Raw genomic sequence first — 20,625 nt, forward strand, 5'->3', positions numbered from 1 at the left:
TTAAAGTTTTGATATTTTATCCAATTTAAATCATTAAAATATGATCCCTATATATTTTCTGATCATTAAAGTACATGGTCATGGTCACATAAAAGCATGTTCACTACATTTTTAAAATGAAGAAGAAAGCCTAATTGTATAATTTACCTTAGATTCAAATTTTACACATGACAATAATGCATCATAACTTTCTTAGGCATCTTCATCAGTTATAAGAGTGTTAAACCATTTCAATGCATCCTTTTTTATTTTTAAAGTTAAACAAACTAATATATATGTAATACACAAAAATATTTTACATGTAAAATTGAACTGTAAAGGTTGATGTGTCATTCTTGAGCCTACTCCTGCTCCTTCAAGCCTTACCTCTTTCCCAATAAGAATTTCATAAAACAGAATAGATCATGAGAATTTAATTTGTAAGCAATTAAATAAAAGATTAATTTGGGGACAATTGACATATTTACTATGTTGAATCTTCCTTTGTGGCAATATTATAACATTTTTCAATTTATCCAGATCTTATTTATGCTTATCAGTACAGTTTTGTAATTTTCTTGATATAAATTCCAAGAACCTATACTCACTGCACTGTTACAAATATATACTTTTGGACATGTGACCTAGGTGAAATTCGTTATGAACTATAGAAAAAGAGATACTTGTTAACAAGAATTGTAACCAGTTTGAGAGTTCACGCTGCTTGCAAGCTAACAATTTAGCCTGCTGCAGCTTCAAGAATGCTGCTGGATAACAGGAGCCTCTTGGGTCAGAGACAAAGAACGGTTTATAACTTACAGCAAAAGCCATTCTCAACATTCTAACTCTAGTTCCCCAGAAGCCCAGTTTCCACAGGGATTTGAGAAGAGAGCCAGATATCACATGCACTTGCAGTAGACTGCAATACAGCAAAAATCTGAGTACGGGGAACTTCTGTCTCTTATCATGGGCATTAAGCATTCCTGCTCTTTGTTTTCAGAGGAGGATAGAGCTCCTCCTGTAAACAAATCTGCCCTTTGCTCTGGAAGGAGATGTTACTGTGTGTCCTACAAGGCCCTCAGCTATGCTAGCATCCCTGAAGAGCTCTTTCAGAAAAAAGTGAAGGCAGTGACTCACAAGATGTTTTGAAATGTGAGTTTAAGTAAAATTTCCTAATGGATACTACATAATCGTGATACATTAAAACTTTTTGTTTGTATTTTCCGTGTGTGTAAAATATATTGATTTATGTGTGTGGGTGTAAATGGATTGTTTTCTGTGAATAAATGAATGTTCATCTTTTGGTCATTACTAAATTCCTAGTTCCTATTGTGGTGCTGGACACATGGTAGACATCCAAGTAAAATCTGTTGAAGAAATACGTGAGTTACATATGTTATTTTTTTTTTTTCTTGGTTCCTCCTTTCCTACCTTAAAAAAAAAAAAATATATATATATATATATATATTTATACAGGAAAAGAAGGATTTCCTTTGAATTACCCTGTAAATTGGGGAGTGGGGAAGAAGCTTTTCAGAAGGCCCAAGATACCAGGTAACTTTGCTAACTTCATTATAATCACACACACACAAAATAACATAATAAAAGGTGTGTAACAGGATTAGCAAAGCTGGTATAGGGTAACATAACATTATTGCAACACCATAATCTCATAGCCTGGAACTACTGAATAAAGTGATCGTTCTCAAATAAAAAAATTATCATCTCATTCCTTCACTGAAACTTTTAGAAGATTTTTATCTTTAAGATTATTTTTCAACTCAAGATTATGTGATTCCTGATCTAACTCCTGATGCCATATTGATAAATAAATCTATGATATAATTTTACTGAACTACTATTCATCCCTTGAATGTAAATTGTGTTCTTTCTCTCTCTCTCTATCACTCTCTTTCCCAAGCCTTGTTTCTCTCATTTCTCCATCTCTGTACCTAATGTTCCATATCTATCTCTCAAAAAAATATTATAAGTTCATTTAAAAAATATTCCTTGATTCTTCATCAAAATGAGTCAAGGATACTTACTATGATCTTGCATGTAAACTATATATTTTCTTATTGCAGAACTTATGCTGTCACAGTTATTGATCTGTTTGCCCATATTCTTTCCAGGGTGTGAATAAAATCAGTTTATCTTTATCATTTGTTCCAAAGCTTAGAGTATGAGAAGGGATCAATATTTAAGGAAGGGATAAATAATCTAACTAGTGCTTGATAATAGCAGTAATCCTCATATATTGGCATTTGAGAGCCCTCGGGTGCTTATTTATTGGGACTACCCTCTTGAAGAACTTTAGTTGGATTGGGCAATGGGGGTTCACAATTACTTTTTTCATGACTCAAGAGACTGACATCTTAAAAGCAGCTATCATTTACCTAATATTTATTTGACATTTTCTAAATTCAAAATTTCATGAAGGTTGTAAATCAATGAAGTGAGTTGCTCCCTTTAAAGGATATTAAAGGTTGGGGGCTGGGGAAGGCCTGTACAAGACAAGAAAATGGATGAGAAATGAAGGAAGAACAGAGAAATGTGTTGAATGTTTCAATCACATCGCAATATAAAACACCTGTCTGATATAAGGAGAAAGATCAGTAAATTGCTTATAAAAAAGGTCAATTAAAATGAAAAAAATTTAAAAATGGTATAGAAGTTAGACATTTAATTTGAACTTAAAACATATGATTATGAATGTATTCTTTAATTTTTCTTGTAAAGTCAAGAATTTTCTCCTGAGTATAGCTCTGCTGAAAAGTGCCCTGTATTATTTTACTGCATAAATCATAGTTATTGTATCATCCAACATATTTTAGTTTTTTTAAAAAGGAATGAGAACTTAAAATCACTTTAAGAAATTTGGATGATTAAATTTTTTTTTACTTCTTTATGCTTTACCTCCCACACACTAATACATCAATCCAACCTGCAGATATTCAATCACATATATGTTTGTTTCACTTTTATAGTCTTTGCAAAGTACTTAATCTAGTCTTAAACACAGTTAGCTCTGTTTACACTCATATCTTATTAATTTATATAATAATTATACAGCTACAATAATATAAACACTTTATAATCAAGAGTGAAAACATCTCCAACTTATATTAACAATGCACTGAAATATTTTAAGTAACATCAGTGGGCACATATAAATAAGCTTTATATGGAAAAACAAGAATCTTGTGTTATTAGAAGATTCTTAGAGAAAACATTATTGTAAGCCACCATTTTCAACAATATAATACCCAAGAAAATTTTATTTGTACATAAATATAAATTTGAAGGGGCAAAACACTTAGACTCTGGAATATGGCAATGTAATTAACTGGGCGTTATGCTCTTCTCGCAGTTGTATCAATGAAGAATATTGTATAACACTTATCGTGTGATGGTTTATTTTGTTTACAAGAAAATACTTACACTCATTATGCTGTTCAAGAATTTTGTCATCCCAGCCTCAATGGGAGAAGAAGAGTGAGAGAGAAAGTAATATTATTTACATGCTATTTTGAATCTAAATTCTCTGTTTTACACTTTCCACTGAACACTACCACCTCTTGAAAAGGTTTTGAAGTGGAAATATAGAGGAAAACACAGCAAACGCATCAGAAAATATCGAGGCAAACTCATTAAATACGATTAAATTGAAATTAACTAAATACATTGTGGAGACTTCACTTCTGCCCATGAGGGACTAACAGATACAGAAATTTCTTTCTTCTAAAAGTAAATGACTAGAAGATAAGAAACAGGAGATTACAGATGACAAACATTATAGGGCTGAAATATCTCAAGAAAAAAGAAACAGACAAGTTAAGACTTATGGTTGCTTTACTTAATGCCTGGAGGAATTTTCTGTGCTGTGGCAAAGTGGGAGGAACCTGAAATAAAACCCAGCAGTGGAAGAGAGAGAATCCAGAGCTTCAGGAGGTGGTGCTATCTAGAATGGGAAGCAAAATGCTTTATTAGAGGGATATACATACAGAGAGCTTCCAAGATCTACAGAGGAGCCACTTCCAGTTTTATTTTGTTTTGTTTTGATGCTAAGCACTACTCTGTGCAGACATAAGAAAAAATCCAGGAGGCTGGGGAAAGAAAGCAGTAGGCAGAATTTTTCTGCAACACAACTGGGTTAGGAATATTTTATGTACTGTCAGCCAGAGCGTAGGGACCTCATAATGAATGGGTTTTGTGTACAATCCACAAAAGAGACATATCTAAGTAAAAGGATGAAATTAGCAAAAGAATATTGGCTATTCTAGACCCATCCTAACAAAGCTTAATAGAATAAAGTGAGAGAAAATTGATTCATAAAGATCTTATCCATGAATAAACAAAATTCAACCCTCTTTAAAAGAAGATAACAAAACTTACCACAAATAATGTAAAATTCACAATGTCTACGATCCAATAAAAAACTACCAGGCTTGGGGTAGGAGAATATTTCACTCCAGCCCACCCTAGCCACCCTGTCCCACGTGAGGGGAAGGTAGGGACGAACTAAGAAGCACTTGTGAAGTTCACAGTCCAGAGGCACAGGCTCACTAAAAGACTGAGACCTTATCATTGGACTACAGAACACTTCAAGGTTGGCTATAAAGCTACTGCAACGAGACAGTGGTATTGCTGTAAGGATAAACACATCGAACAAAGGAACAAACTAGAGAGTTCCTTCACCCAGGCCAGGGAGGCTCTAATAAAACCCCAGTAGATTAGCCTCTGGTTAAATAGTTTCTTTTGAAGGCAGATCCTGTTAAGAAGAACAGAATGCTCTCGTCTATTTTTCTATGGTTCTCTTTCCCCTCCCCCTGCTGGAAGCACAAGGGGGTTTTTCTCTGATCTTCACTGTCAGAACCTGGTGACACTCAGTGGAGTAAAACTCATGAAAGCCTGGGTGCCCCTCCACGACTACATCCCCCTGTAGGTTTCAAGGCTCAGGATTGTTCACATCTACCCTTCAGCAACTCATCGATTACAATTTAGGTTGTGCTACCCCAGCCCTGGTTCCTGTGCAGATTTTTTTTTTTTTTAAGTTTTATTTTGTCGATATACATTGTGGCTGATTATTGCTCCCCATCACCAAAACCTCCCTCCCTTCTCCCTCCCCCACTCCTCCCCAACAATGTCCTTTCTGTTTGCTTGTCGTATCAACTTCAAGTAGTTGTGGTTGTTATATCTTCTCCCCCCACCCCGGTTTGTCTGTGTGTGTGTGTGTGTGTGTGTGTGTGTGTGTGTGTGTGTGTGTGTGTGTGTGTGTGTGTGTGTGTGTGTGTGTGTGTGTGTGTGTGTGTGTGTGTGTGTGTGTGTGTGTGTGTGTGTGAATTTATATATTAATTTTTAGCTCCCACCAATAAGTGAGAACATGTGGTATTTCTCTTTCTGTGCCTGACTTGTTTCACTTAATATAATTCTCTCAAGGTCCATCCATGTTGTTGCAAATGGCAGTATTTCATTTGTTTTTATAGCTGAGTAGTATTCCATTGTGTAGATGTACCACATTTTCCGTATCCACTCATCTGATGATGGGCATTTGGGCTGGTTCCAACTCTTGGCTATTGTAAAGAGTGCTGCGATGAACATTGGGGAACAGGTACACCTTCGACTTGATGATTTCCATTCCTCTGGGTATATTCCCAACAGTGGGATAGCTGGGTCGTATGGTAGATCTATCTGCAATTGTTTGAGGAACCTCCATACCATTTCCTGTGAAGATTTTGCTGGCGTGTTTCTGCTCAGGGAAATTGTGATTCTCTGTATCCGCCTGTCTGTCTCTTCAATTTGGGAAATTTGTTTTCCCTGTGACCTCATTTCTCTTATGAATCTAGAAGAGTTGTTGATTTTTCTGTTAATTCAGGTTTTTACTTGTTGTTAGGACAGAGTTTCCTTCCAAACTCCATACACATAGAACCAAAGTGTCTATTGTCTTTTAAAGAGATTAAACATGAAGAACATGGTCTTTTATATCTCCTCACACTTTTCTTATTATGCATAGATCAAAATGCCAATCCGTCATTATTCCTTCTGCCAGAAGAACCAACTTTAACATTATTTGTAGTGCATGTATGTTGATGACATGGTCTCTGCTTCTGCTGGCCTAAAAAAATCTTATTTCAACTTTATTTTTATTTTTATTTATTTATTTATTTATTTATTTATTTATTTTTTTGTCTTTTTCATGACTGGCACTCAGCCAGTGAGTGCACTGGCCAGTCCTATATAGGATCCGAACCTGCGGCGGGAGCGTCGCTGCACTCCCAGCGCCGCACTCTCCCGAGTGCGCCACGGCTCGGCCCTCAACTTTATTTTTGAAAGATATTTTCATCGAGTACGGAATTTATAGTTAGCAGTTTGAGCTGTTTTCCAGCACTGTAAAAATGCCATGTGCTCCACAAAAAAAGGCGGGGGGGCATGGAATACTTAAAGAAAAGTGCCTGCAAAAGGAAGGGTGGTTACAAAAGTTGTGACTGGTGGTAACGTGTCAAACAGCCTTGCCTGTAAGGGATGGGTCGTAAAATTTCTCTGAATTGGGCTTTTGCCCGTAGACCCTCCTGTTAGGTGGGAAATAGTAGAAAATAGTACATAGCAAATTAGTTGGCAGCTGTTTATCTAGAAAGTTATCTTTGTGATATGGTTGAGTACAAAGTCTTTGACTCTGCTAAGATGTGCCTGAAACAAGCTGAGATGGCCTCTTGGGTCCATTTTAGGTGCCTTGACCAGACCGACACAAGATATATAATGCAACTCAACTACATGAGGAAAATATTTTAAGAGACAATTCACCGTGGAAAATATACAAATGGCAAATAAGCACAAGTAAGGATGCACAGTGTCATTAGTCATTAGAGAAATGAACCCTAAACCCACCATGAGCCACAACTACACATCTACTAGAATGGTTAAATCTTTAAAGACTGACAATCCCAAGTGTCCATGAGGAAGCATAATAGCTACAACACTCAGACACTGTTGGTGGGATTGGTTCAGCCACTTTGGAAAACAATGTACATCATGGTTTACAAAAAAGAGAAAGATAGAACTATACAGATGCATTAGTGTCCCTATATTACCTTTATATTCCAACGTGGCAATTAATAAGAGTGTTCTTTAGTTCTGCCTAGAAAATCTACATATGTAATTTTACTTTCTGTAAATCCAAAGTGATATCGTACATAACACCCAAATGTTAACTTTATTAAAGTTTGTTCAATGAATGCTTCTTTTATTTCTTCTTTTATAAAAATATAAAAGTTATTTTATTTTTTTATATTTTAAAAATATAAAGGCTATTTTTATTTAGAATGTCACCGTCACATAACATTTTACATGCTGTCTGAAAAATGTGTAATTCCTTTTTGTTTTAATTCTTTCATTGTGTTTAGTCTACTGTGATGTTATTTATATGAAGACATATTTCATATATAATCATGAGACTACAGTTAACCATTTTATCAAAAATCTGAAGAAATCATAAGTAGTGTTTCTGCATTAAAATAACACAGCAAATATTTAAAGTTTGTTCTTTTAAATTTCCGGTTACATTTCTTAATATCTTCTTTAATGTCTGCATTTTTGTCTTTTTTTTCTTTCTTTCCTCTTTTTTATTCCTTCCTTTTTTCTTTTTTGATATTTTTAACTTGTGCCTTAGATCATCCTAACTAGACAAAAACCTTTAAAACTATAAGGAGAGAAGAATGGTGGTTGTCTCCCAGAAAGCTTATACTAAAGAGTTAATAGTTATGAGCAGATAAGTTTCCCAACGTATCTTTCTTTTTTCTTTTTCTTTTTCTTTTTTTTATTGATGCGGGCTGATCTGGTATAATATAAACCTACTGGCACTGGATTCTTCACAAAGAACAGCTAAAAACTCTTTAGAAAGTTTAATATACTTTAAAACATGCAAAATAATTATGTTTCATTTCCTTTATATTTTACAAAGAGTCTTTCATAGTCATATGATGAAGACTTTGAGGATAATCTATTTGAAATGCAACCACCCTGCTTTTGCTGTCCTTCTGCAAGGCTAATCTGAGAATTATTCTTTTATTGTTCATTTTTGTGAATAATTCCTATAAACTGACACCTTTACTGCCTGTAAAATAGAGAGAGCTAAAAAAGACAGAAAACTCTTTGCACTAATATGGCCAAATATTCACAACTCAAAGGTTAATTCTCCACTTTTTGACCCAAATAAATAAACTCTGGATTAGGTTTGACAAGATGAGCAATTAAAAATGAATTACAGATGTTTCTCTATATCAAAAATCAGGCAAGAATGCACAACCATTCTTTTAGCCAGTTTTCTCAGAAAAGATCACATTATGCTTCTGTTTTTCTTTTTTTCTTTTCTTAGGGAAGAAACTCCATATTACAAAAAGAAAAGAATGACTTCACTATATTTTTACCTTTACAAATATCTAAATTTCTCACTAAATTATCATTTTCACTAAACATCATTTTCAACCTTGGCAGAGGCATACATGCACAAGGGGTCTTCAAAAAGTTCATGGAAAGATTTGTATTATCTTTTAAATCCTTTTTTTTCACAAATTTTCTAAGTACTCTTGTATATATATTATTTATCTACAGTGTACAGAAACCAGCAGTGACATCTCCCAGCCTGACAAAAGTCACCCAACAACCAATAAAAGGAGTTCATGGGTTATGAAAAGAAAATATCTGAGCACACATAAATCTCTCCTCTCTTCCAACCCTTATAAAAAGCAAACAGAAAACACCAAAACCAATTGAGAAATTCAAAGCAGACACCAGCATTACGGAATTAATACAGAAAAAGCTAAATCTGTAAAACAAATAAAATTTCATAAAGAATTATATTCATGTGATAAATCAGAATTATTTTCTTCCCCTTCATGGTTTTTAATCAAGAGAAAGAAGGGATGTAAAGAATGTGAACACAAAAATAAACATTTTCTACTTTGGGTGAAAGTATCCTGTGACTTACTAGAATTAGGAGACAGTGACATTAGAGTCAGTGACAATTAGGAGGGAAAAGGCAGAGAGGAAAGAATGACATCTTTTACTTTTGGTAAGAACAACAGAAAGTGTTTGGCAACATTAAGTTTGGACTTAAGCTCATGCTCACTGCTATAATCACTTATGTGACTGTTTTTGATGCTGTCTGCTTTGTGATGCTTAATATCATAATGAACTGTTGATTGTGTTTATGAACATTTGCAAGGTGCTCATTTGCTACAGCTTTCCAGTTGAATGCTGTTTCGAGTCCTGAAGATGGCTTGATCAGCTTAAACTATTTCTATATCATCACAATTTAATAGACACAGACTTAACCTAAATTCTGTATGATAAATGTTTGTTGCAACTTGGAAACCCACTTCCTGGAGAAGGAAAAAATAAGCCATAATATATGTGATCAATAACTTTAAAAAAAAAAAGAACAAAAGCAGTAGGCTCATGAGTGATTCTAATATTAGAGTTATGACAGTATTTACACTACCTGAAATAATTCCCTTCAAACACTTCCTGTGCAATACATTTGTTACCAGAAACAACTTCATGATTTGTGATTAGCAGCAGCATTTTGGAAGGAACATTATTTTTTATCCCCCAAAATTACCAATTTTTTTTATCTTAAAAGACATGATATGCTTTTCAAACTGTATATCAAATTTCTAGTATCTTCCAGATACAAAAACGTTAATGTATAAATGCATGAATAAATACACAAGCTAAAAGCTAATATATACTCAAGAAGTTCTCTGGCATATGCTCTCCTAGAAAGCCCATAATTGAGTACAATAGGCACACACCCCTAATTAATTAAGAAACTTTTACTAAACAATAATTACCATAGATGGACCTGTCGATCAACATTTATTGAGCAACATTAAGCTGTTCAACATGGAGAAACGTTAAGAATTGTTTAAAATTTGTACATGATGGAGAGTGATAAAATTGGAAATGATTTATCATCTACCAGGTGCCTGGTCATTAGGATCATCATATTAATAATTTTATTTTTCTTCCAAATTTTCAGGAGAATTAATTATTTTATTATTTTTACAGATGAATGAAACCAGGTTCAGGGAGAGGAAGAGATTTGGCCCAAGTCACAAAGGTAGTAAATAGCAAAAATTAGGATTTGTGTAATGGCTTATTTCATCGTAAACCCTGTAGATCTTCTTTTTCTCCAGTATATTTCTTTTTTTTCCCCCTAAGATACAGCAAATAGGAAGTTTCAAATTTGGCAGCAGGAACTGGCCGTCTCCACCAAGGATGAAGTTCCAGAATATTTGCTGTTACACTAACTTGGTTTGCTGAAAAACACTGCAATAGCCAGAAGTCTTGTGTTCCAGGTTCAGCTCATTTACTAACAACCCTTTGGCGCTGGACCCTAACTTCACCTTTGGGCTTTAGTTGCCTTGCCTTTAAAAAGAAAAATTGCATTATCCTCCTAGAGTCTTTCTGTTTGTAGGAGTCTGTAAATCAACTGAAATATATACCAAAGAATAACATTATTATACAAAAATTTTATTTTTTTCTAAGTTAGATGCATTTTTCTCATCATTTACAATAGCTATATAGGAGTCAAAACTATGGATTATCACAATTTATTTTACATGTACATTCCTTTTAAACATTTAAATTGCTATACATTTTTGCTATTATAAGTAATACTTAAAGATATTTCCTTTTGTGGACATGTTTTAAAAATTTTATCTATGTTATTTATGTTCTTATAAATGAAATGATGAAATTAAAAGACATGTTCTAGTCAATATGATATTTTAAGTAAATAGACATTTATAGTCAATAGACATTTATAGCCAATATTCTTTCAATGTTACCTACATATCTATCGTTTCCATTTCTCTTTACTAATTTCTGGAGTTCTGTTTCTTCCTCTTACACCATTTTTCCTCAGCATGACATATTCTTGCAGTATTTCTTGGTAATAGTCTCAAATTGTTATTCTAAAATATGGCATCATTTGGTCTTCCACTTCCAATATTTTAGCAAGATATTGACTTCCAGTTTAACAATATATTATTTTGTTCTGGCATGTTAGAGATGTCAATTTATTGCCTTGTGGCTTATATAATTTGTTGAAACTCAGCTGTCAATCTTATTGCTGCTCCTTTAAAGATGACGTGACTTTTTCTATGAATGTCTTTAAGATTTTTCTCTTTATTGTTGAATTACAGTAGTTGGACTATGATGTGCTTATATGTGGTTTTGTTTGTATTTATCTTGTTTGGGAGCAGCTGAGCTTTATGAACTTATGTATTTCATCAGTTTTAAGGCTTTTATATCTACCAATATTGCTCTGCTCCATTCTCTTTGACCTCCGTCCTTAAAACTTCTATTACACACATATCAGACATTTCGACCATATATTCTCTATGTCTCTTGTATTTGTTTTGTTCTTTTCATTCTTTATGTTTTTCATCTCTGGACACAGTTTGGATATTTTCTATTGACCTACTTAAGAGTTTATCAATCTTGTCTTCTGTTGTGTTCAGTCTACTGTTAAATCCATCCAATGGGTTCTTAATATCAACTACTATGTTTATTGAATTAACATCAGTTACTGTATTTTTGGTTCTAGCATATCTGTTTGATTCTTCCTTACAATTCTACTTCTGTATCACAACTTTTATTATTCAGTTATTTCCTCTCCTCTACTTTATTTAACCTACTTATAATAGTTATTTCAGGTATTTTAAATATTTTGCTGTAACTCTAATATTAGATTCACCTATGAGCCTACTGCTTTTGTTCTTTTTTAAAAATATTTGATCGCATTCTTCTGCTTCTTTACATGTTTAATTGGTAATGTTTAATATTATACCTGTAACATATATAAAAGACTGCAAATTATTTTATTTTTCCACATAGAGGTCACCCTTTCTTTTGTTAGATAGGATAAAAAGCTGATCATCGGAATATAATTAGAAATTGACCTGGATCTGTGCTGAGTTGCAAATTCAGTACCACTCAGTCTATTTCTAGTTTGGTTCTAGTCTTTGAATGTAACCACCATAATTTTTTAAATAAATGTCTGGCAGTTCTCTGTCTCCTCAGCACCGTAGATTGCAGGATATTTATTTTTGTCTTTTTTGATTTTTATGTTTTTCTCATAGCTCATGAAACTTTTACTCATGCAGCTTTAAAATCTGGCAGATGTCTTGAGGGTGAGACTGGTTGTGTACTTGAGGAGGCTCTCTTTTTCCCTCTGCCTCAAACACACAACCAGACTAATAATGTCAGAACAATTATAATCCATCTAGTGGGACTTGATTGTATAATTGTGGTTTTGTTTTACATTTTCCAGTTTACTAAAGAGTTGGCATCTTTTTAAGTGAAATCTATATATCAAAGAGAACCCATGTCCATTCCAGTACCGATCACAATAGCCAAGAGATGGAACCAACCTACATGCCCATCAATGAAAGGATGGATAAAACAGCTGTGGTATGCATACACAAAGGAATACTATTCAGCTATAAAAAAAAAATGTAATTTTGTCATTTGCAACTGCATGATGGGACTGGAGACCTTCATGTTAAGTGCAGCAAGGCAGGCACAGAAAGACAGATGCTGCATGATCTCACACATATGTGGAGTCCAAAACAACAACAAAAAACCTCACATGGAGGTTCTCATTGGTGTAGAGTAAAATAATGGTTACCAGAGGCCAGGAAGGGAAGGGGTGGGGGAGAAGAAGAGGTGGATTAACATGCACAAAACTGAACAGGCTGGGTCTTTCTGTACTCCCTGAGTAGTAGGGAGGACAGTGGCCATCTTTCCCTTGTTCCTGATCTTAGAAGAAAATCTTCAGTTTTCATTATTGAGTGTATGGTTAGCAGTGGGATTTTCATATATGAGTTTTATTAGATTGAGGCAAATTCTTTGCATAGTTTGTTGAGAATTTTTATCATAAAACAATGTTGAATTTTGCCAAACACACTTTCTGTATTTATGAGATAATCATGTGATTTTTATCCTTCCTTCTGTTAATGTGCTTATATCACATTGATTGATTTGCATATAACAAAGTATCCTTGCATCTCAGGGATAATTCCCACATTGTCATGGTGCATCATCCTTTTAACATGCTGTCGAATTCAGATGGCCAATATTTTGTTGGCAAATTTTGCATGCAGATTCACCAAATATAATGGCATTTTTTTTCCTGTGGTATCTTTTGTGGTGTTGGTTATCAGAGTGATACTGGTCTCATAAAATTAATTTGAAGGTGTTCCCTCTTCTTTAAAATTTTTGAAGTGTTTGAGAAGAATTGCTGTTCATTCTTTAAATGATTGGTAGAATACACACATGAAGCCATCTGGTGTCGGCTTTTTTTGGGAGGGTGAGTTTTCAATTATTCATTCTATATCCATTTTTATTATTGATGTGTTCAGATATGCCAGTTATTCTTGAATCAGTCATGGTGAGTTGTATGTGTCCTGCAATTTATTCATTTATTCTAGATTATCTAATTTGTTGGTGTTTAATAGCTCAAAATAGTCCTTTATTATTCACTTTATTTCTGAGGCATTCATTGTAATATCTTCCCTTTCATTTATGATATTATTTACTTACATTTCTTAGTTTAGTTAAAGGTTTGTTAATATTTTTGATCGTTAAAAAAACAACTCAGTTTCATTGATTTTTTCCTATTGTTTTTGGATTTTTGATTCTTCCTTATTTTCTTCCTCATGGTGACTTTTGTCTTAGTTTTTTCAAGTTCTTTGTGGTGTAAAGTTAGGTTGTTTTTGTGATACAATTGTATTTTACGTAGGTGTTTATTGCTATAAACTTTTATTTTAGTACCACTGTTATGGCATCCCATATATGTTGCACAGTTCTGTTTGTATTTACTTTTGAACTGTAGATAATTTTCAATTTTTATTTTGATAAATGTTTATATATTTCAGTGTTCTGATGCTGGTTGTGTGTATATTTATAATTGTTATAATTGTTCCTGATGAATTGAACTTTTTATCATTATATAGTGACTTTCCTCATCTCTTTTGTTTTTGATTGAAAGATTATATCATCTGATATAAGTAGGAGTCCCTACAAAAGTAAGAAATTTTGGACACATTAAGAACCGCAGGTGAAGATTGGAGTTATGCCACAACAAAATGAGAAACTACCAGAAACTATGGGAGAAACCTAAAATAGATCATTTCCTAGCACCTTCATAGGGAATATGGGCCTGAGGACACCATGATATTGGACTTCTAGACATCAGAATTATCAGATAATAAATATCTGTTGTCTAAGTTCTCATTATGCATTACTCTATTGTGGCAGACCTAGTAAACTAATATAGGGATTAAAACAATCATGGTCAAATTTGGACCTTTAACAAATAGTTGTGATGAAAGCTGGAGAGAAAGTGAGAGTGTCCAATGAGGGAAAAGGTGCAGAGTTTGACTTACTAAGATGAAGGGGCAACAGAAGACACTGGCAGATATCAAACTTGCAGATGTTACCAATGTCCTCTGTGTTCATAGAGAAACTCTCATGGATTATAAATACCTACACCTGTTCCCATTGTTTACCCATGCCAACTTGATAAATGCAGTTGTTCTGAATTGGCATTTTTAAACTTCAGATAGTCAATTTACCTATGAAGTTTATTTTTACACTATTTTATTCATCTCTCAGTTCTCCTAAATGCTATTTTTGCCTTTTCTTACTCTCAAAAGTTCTCCGTAATAGAAGAAGCATGTTTATGTATGAATGTGAAATGTCCCAAGCTATTCATTGACTGTAGGAAGATACAGATGATTACTGATGTCTCCATCCCTTAGAACATGATTTAAATTGGGTTGAACTTTTTTCTGAAAGTTGAAATACTACAAGAGTTCCATAATTTAGTTCCATGTTGAGAACAGAATCTGAGACAAGAGTCACAGTATGAGCAGAAAGACAGAAGGTAATATGATTATACTAAGTAGGGAGCATTTACAATGGGGATAAGTAAATAATATTTATTAATATTGAAAACTTATTAGAGTATATAAAATGCGTGAAGGAAATTATATTTATTCTTATTTAAGAGTCACTGGAGCACATTGAATCAAGGTAAGGAAATTTTTTTTTTTTTTTTTTTTAATTTTATTTTGTCGATATACATTGTAGCTGATTAATGCTCCCCATCACCAAAACCTCCCTCCCTTCTCCCTCCCCCCCCTCCCCCCCAACAATGTCCTTTCTGTTTGTTTGTTGTATCAACTTCAAATAATTGTGGTTGTTATATCTTCTTCCTCCCCGCCCCCCGGTTTGTGTGTGTATGTGTGTATGTGTGTGTGTGAATTTATATATTAATTTTTAGCTCCCTCCAATAAGTGAGAACATGTGGTATTTCTCTTTCTGTGCCTGACTTGTTTCACTTAATATAATTCTCTCAAGGTCCATCCATGTTGTTGCAAATGGCAGTATTTCATTCGTTTTTATAGCTGAGTAGTATTCCATTGTGTAGATGTACCACATTTTCCGTATCCACTCATCTGATGATGGGCATTTGGGCTGGTTCCAACTCTTGGCTATTGTAAAGAGTGCTGCGATGAACATTGGGGAACAGGTATACCTTCGACTTGATGATTTCCATTCCTCTGGGTATACTCCCAACAGTGGGATGGCTGGGTCGTATGGTAGATCTATTTGCAATTGTTTAAGGAACCTCCATACCATTTTCCATAGAGGCTGCACCATTTTGCAGTCCCACCAACAATGTATGAGAGTTCCTTTTTCTCCGCAGCCTCGCCAGCATTTATCGTTCATAGTCTTTTGGATTTTAGCCATCCTAACTGGGGTTAGATGGTATCTCAATGTGGTTTTGATTTGCATTTCCCGGATGCTGAGTGATGTTGAGCATTTTTTCATATGTCTGTTGGCCATTTGGATATCTTCCTTAGAGAAATGCCTACTTAGCTCTTTTGCCCATTTTTTAATTGGGTTGCTTGTTTTCTTCTTGTAAAGTTGTTTGAGTTCCTTATATATTCTGGATATTAATCCTTTGTCAGATGTATATTTTGCAAATATTTTCTCCCACTCTGTTGGTTGTCTTTTAACTCTTTTAATTGTTTCTTTTGCTGTGCAGAAGCTTTTTAGTTTGATATAATCCCATTTGTTTATTTTTCCTTTGGTTGCCCGTGCTTTTGGGGTCGTATTCATGAAGTCTGTGCCCAGTCCTATTTCCTGAAGTGTTTCCCCTATGTTTTCTTTAAGAAGTTTTATTGTCTCAGGGTGTATATTTAAATCCTTAATCCATTTTGAGTTGATTTTAGTATACGGTGAGAGGTATGGATCTAGTTTCATTCTCCTGCATATCGATATCCAGTTATCCCAGCACCACTTGCTGAAGAGGCAGTCCCTTCCCCAGTGAATAGGCTTGGTGCCTTTGTCAAAGATCAGATGGCAGTAAGTGTGTGGGTTGATTTCTGGATTCTCTATTCTATTCCATTGGTCAGTGTGTCTGTTTTTATGCCAGTACCATACTGTTTTGGTTATTATAGCTTTGTAGTATAGCTTAAAGTCAGGTAGTGTTATGCCTCCAGCTTTATTTGTTTTGCTGAGCATTGCTTTGGCTATTCGTGGTCTTTTATTGTTCCATATAAATGTCTGAATAGTTTTTTCCATTTCTGAGAAAAATGTCTTTGGAATTTTGATGGGGATTGCATTGAATTTGTATATCACTTTGGGTAGTATGGACATTTTCACTATGTTGATTCTTCCAATCCAAGAGCATGGAATATCTTTCCATCTTCTTGTATCCTCTCTAATTTCTCTCAGCAGTGGTTTGTAGTTCTCATTATAGAGATTTTTCACCTCCTTGGTTAACTCAATTCCTAAGTATTTTATTTTTTTGGTGGCTATTGTAAATGGGCAGGCTTTCTTGATTTCTCCTTCTGCATGTTCACTATTGGAGAAAAGAAATGCTACTGATTTTTGTGTGTTGATTTTGTATCCTGCTACTGTGCTGAAATCATTTATCAATTCCAACAGTTTTTTTGTAGAGGTTTTAGGCTGTTCGATATATAGGATCATGTCATCTGCAAACAGGGACAGTTTGACTTCATCTTTTCCAATCTGGATGCCCTTTATTTCCTTCTCTTCTCTGATTGCTCTGGCTAGTACTTCCAACACTATGTTGAATAGGAGTGGTGAGAGTGGGCATCCTTGTCTAGTGCCTGTTCTTAAAGGAAAAGCTTTCAGCTTTTCCCCATTCAGGATGATATTGGCAGTGGGTTTGGCATATATGGCTTTAATTATGTTGAGATACTTTCCCTCTATACCTAACTTATAGAGGGTCTTTGTCATGAATGAGTGCTGAACTTTATCAAATGCTTTTTCAGCATCTATAGAGATGATCATATGGTCCTTGTGTTTGAGTTTATTAATATGGTGTATCACATTTATTGATTTGCGTATGTTGAACCAACCTTGCATCCCTGGGATGAATCCCACTTGATCGTGATGAATAATTTTTCGTATGTGTTGCTGTATTCTGTTTGCTAGTATTTTAGTGAGGATTTTTGCATCTATATTCATCAAGGATATCGGCCTGTAGTTTTCTTTTTTGGTTATATCTTTACCTGGTTTTGGTATCAGGATGATGTTTGCTTCATAGAATGAGTTTGGGAGATTTGCGTCCGTTTCAATCTTTTGGAATAGTTTGTAAAGAATCGGTGTCAATTCCTCTTTGAATGTTTGGTAAAATTCTGCTGTGAATCCATCTGGTCCTGGGCTTTTCTTTGTTGGGAGCCTTCTGATAACAGCTTCAATCTACGTCTTCACGGTTCAGTTTTGGGAGCTTGTGTGTGTCCAGAAATTTATCCATTTCCTCCAGATTTTCAAATTTGTTGGCGTACAGTTGTTTATAGTAGTCTCGAATGATTCCTTGTATTTCAGATGAATCAGTTGTAATATCGCCTTTTTCATTTCTAATTTTTGTTATTTGAGTCTTCTCTCTTCTTTTTTTTGTTAGCCATGCTAATGGTTTGTCAATTTTATTTATCTTTTCAAAAAACCAACTTTTTGATTCGTTGATCTTTTGAATTGTTTTTTGGTTTTCAATTTCATTCAGTTCTGCTCTGATCTTAATGATTTCTTTCCGTCTGCTAACTTTAGGATTGGATTGTTCTTGTTTTTCTAGTTCTTTAAGGTGAAGTGTTAGGTTGTTCACTTGCCATCTTTCCATTCTTCTGAAGTGAGCATTTAATGCAATAAATTTTCCCCTCAATACTGCTTTTGCAGTATCCCACAGGTTTTGGTATGATGTATCATTGTTTTCATTAGTTTCAATAAACTTTTTGATTTCCTGCTTGATTTCTTCTTGGACCCATATGTCATTAAGTAGAATGCTGTTTAATTTCCATGTGTTTGTATAGTTTCCAGAGTTTTGTTTGTTATTAATTTCTAGTTTTAATCCATTGTGGTCTGAGAAGATACATGGGATAATTCCAATTTTTTTGAATTTACTGAGACTTGATTTGTGACCTAATATGTGATCTATCCTGGAGAATGATCCATGTGCTGATGAGAAGAATGAATATTCTGAGGTTGTTGGGTGGAATGTTCTGTAGATATCTGCCAATTCCAATTGGTCTAGAGTCTTGTTTAGATCTTGTGTTTCTCTACTGATTCTTTGCCTAGATGATCTGTCTAATATTGACAGTGGAGTGTTCAGGTCCCCTGCTATTATGGTATTAGTGTCTATTTCCTTCTTTAGGTCTAATAGAGTTTGTTTTATAAATCTGGCTGCTCCAACATTGGGTGCGTACATATTTATGATTGTTATGTCTTCTTGATGGATCAGTCCTTTTATCATTAAGTAGTGTCCCTCATTGTCTCTTTTTATGGTTTTTAGTTTAAAGTCTATTTTGTCAGATATAAGAATAGCCACTCCAGCTCGTTTTTCTTTTCTGTTTGCATGGTAAATCTTTTTCCATCCTTTCACTCTTAGTCTGTGTGAATCTTTATGGGTGAGGTGGGTCTCTTGTAGGCAGCATATAGTTGGGTCCTGCTTTTTGATCCAGTCAGCCAGTCTGTGTCTTTTAATTGGGGAATTTAAGCCTTTAACATTAAGAGTTGTTATTGAAAGGTGTTGGTTTATTCCTAGCATTTTATTGGTTGTTTGGTTGTCTTAGGTGTCTTTTGTTCCTTGCTTTCTGATTTACTGTTTGGTTTCTTTGTTTGTTGGTTCCTTAGGTTGTAGATAGTGTTTTTGTTAGCTTGTTTTCTCTTCATGAATGCCATTTTTATTGTACTAGTGGGTTTAGATTTTTCTTAGGTTTTTATGGCAGTGGTAGTTATTTTTCAGGAACCAAACCCAGTACTCCCTTGAGGATTTCTTGTAAGGGTGGTCTTGTGGTAGTGAACTCCCGCAGTTTTTGTTTGTCTGAGAAATATACTAATTGCCCCTCATTTCGGAAGGATAGCCTTGCAGGGTAGAGTATTCTTGGCTGGCAATCTTTGTCTTTTAGTATTTTGAAAATATCATCCCATTCCTTTCTAGCTTTTAGGGTTTGTGATGAAAAGTCTGATGTTAACCTGATTGGGGCTCCCTTATAGGTGATTTGACGCTTCTCTCTTGCAGCTTTTAAGATTCTCTCTTTGTCTCTGAGTTTTGCCAATTTGACTATGACATGTCTTGGAGAAGGCCTTTTTGGGTTGAATACGTTTGGAGATCGTTGAGCTTCCTGGATCTGAAGATCTGTGATTTTTCCTATACCTGGGAAGTTTTCTGCCACTATTTTTTTGAATATGTTTTCAATGGAATCTCCATTTTCCTCCCCTTCTGGAATACCCATGACTCGGATATTTGAGCGCTTGAGGTTGTCTGATATCTCTCTCAGATTTTCTTCCATGTCCTTGATTCTTTTTTCTTTCTTTTTGTCTGCTTGTGTTATTTCAAACAGCCCATCTTCAAGTTCAGAGGTTCTCTCTTCAACTTCGACAAGCCTGCTGGTTAAACTCTCCGTTGTGTTTTTTATTTCGCTGAATAACTTCTTCAGTTCAGCAAGTTCTGCTACATTTTTTTTCAGGACATTGATTTCCTTGTATATTTCCTCTTTCAGATCCTGTATACTTTTCCTCATTTCATCATGATGTCTAGCTGAGTTTTCTTGTATCTCATTCAGTTTCCTTAGAATTATCACTCGAAATTCCTTGTCAGTTATTTCAAGGGCTTCTTGTTCTATAGGATCTAGAGTATGAGATTTATTAACTTTTGGTGGTGTACTTTCTTGATTTTTTGTATTTCTGGTGTCTTTTTTTTGGTGTTTATTCATTGTTGCAGGGGGTTTCACAGTCCACCGGTTTAAGACTAATGACTAACTAGGATGTTGCTGTGGTTGCCAATTTGGTATGGCTCCCGCCGTGACTGCTCAGTTGGCCTCTAGTGTCTTGTGTGTGTGGTTGCCTCGGGTCTTGGGCTTCTCCGGGGATCCACCTTTCTGGTCAGCTTGTACTCTGCTGGGCTGGTGGATCACGTACCACAGGGTGTGTGATCTCTGTTGAGCTTTCACTTTCTGTACAGGACTTCTCCCCGTTCCGTGTGCTCTGGCCCAGGCTGTTAGATCGTGCAGTGGCGACCCCACCGGGTGTGTGGTTTCTGTCGAGACTCCG

This window comes from Cynocephalus volans, chromosome 13 (genome assembly GCF_027409185.1).
Source record: "Cynocephalus volans isolate mCynVol1 chromosome 13, mCynVol1.pri, whole genome shotgun sequence".
NCBI lineage: Eukaryota > Metazoa > Chordata > Mammalia > Dermoptera > Cynocephalidae > Cynocephalus > Cynocephalus volans.